Genomic DNA, 1,155 nt, shown 5'->3' on the forward strand with positions numbered 1-1,155 from the left:
TCTCTGACCATTTTTTAATGTTTTTCTTTTCGTAAAGTTATTTCAGGATGTTGTCTTCCTATATCAAGAGGAAATATACCACCTGGGTCCAAGCCTTTCTCTCTGTCATTTTGCCCATTTAAATTAATCTATTATAGATTTATGATTACTAATAATGATTACCCTCCATTTAAAGGTAGCTTTGATCTGAAGTAGCATATACCTTTAACATTAAACAAAATGATAAAGGCATTCATAAAATATTACCTCGAAGGCTTTTGATAGTAAATTCGAGAAAGCATAAATTCGACAAAATATCATTAGGTTTTATCGATGAATTGAAGCCAGAGCTTATTTTTATCATTAATTGTCAAGACATACTGATCTTCAATTTACATTCCTATACCATAGTGTGTCCCGATTGAACGAAGATAGGGCTCGTTATTTTGGTTAGCCCTCAACAAGAATAGCATCTCCAACTTCTCGGTTAGAGTTGAGGCCCTCTCCCGGAAGAGAATATCATCCACCGGAAGAGGTTGTGGTCGGGGAGGAGGAGCCACTGGCTGTTACTTTACCTCAGGCTTGACCTTGACAGGGTTTGGAGCAGGTTTAGGCGGTTTTACAACCTTATGCTCAACCACTGGCTTAAACTACTCATAGAATGTCTGTCCGAAGCGGTCCACATCTTCCTTGAACTATTCGCAGACCTTCTGAATGGGGTCTTAGGTAAACGCATAGTCTGATACGGAGATGAAGATTTGCTTGAGGTCTTCAAGAAATTCCCCAAGCTCATCGTACTTGGAATCTTTGATTTTCTTTTCGATTTTGGCGAATGATGGAGGGTTTTTATTTATGTACCAGAAGTCATATATGCCGAACTTAGGGATCTCCTATAGGTCGAGGAAGGGCTTATGTTCTTCCTGACCTTTAACTATACTATATATTTTCGGAGCTTTTCGTATTTCTCGCGGTTGTCTAGTTTCATCGATTCAATTATACGATTAGAAATTGATTAATTTTATGAATGGTCAGCTCAATCGATATGCTTGCATATCGTATTAGCCATCAACCATCACCATATATATATTTAGTTGGTTTGAATGACAATATTAATCTATCAAGATACGAGCTAACCAAAGACAGCATGCCATAAAATCTCATAGTGATCGTTGCTAA

This window comes from Nymphaea colorata, unplaced genomic scaffold, assembly GCF_008831285.2.
Source record: "Nymphaea colorata isolate Beijing-Zhang1983 unplaced genomic scaffold, ASM883128v2 scaffold0660, whole genome shotgun sequence".
NCBI classification, from domain to species: domain Eukaryota; kingdom Viridiplantae; phylum Streptophyta; class Magnoliopsida; order Nymphaeales; family Nymphaeaceae; genus Nymphaea; species Nymphaea colorata.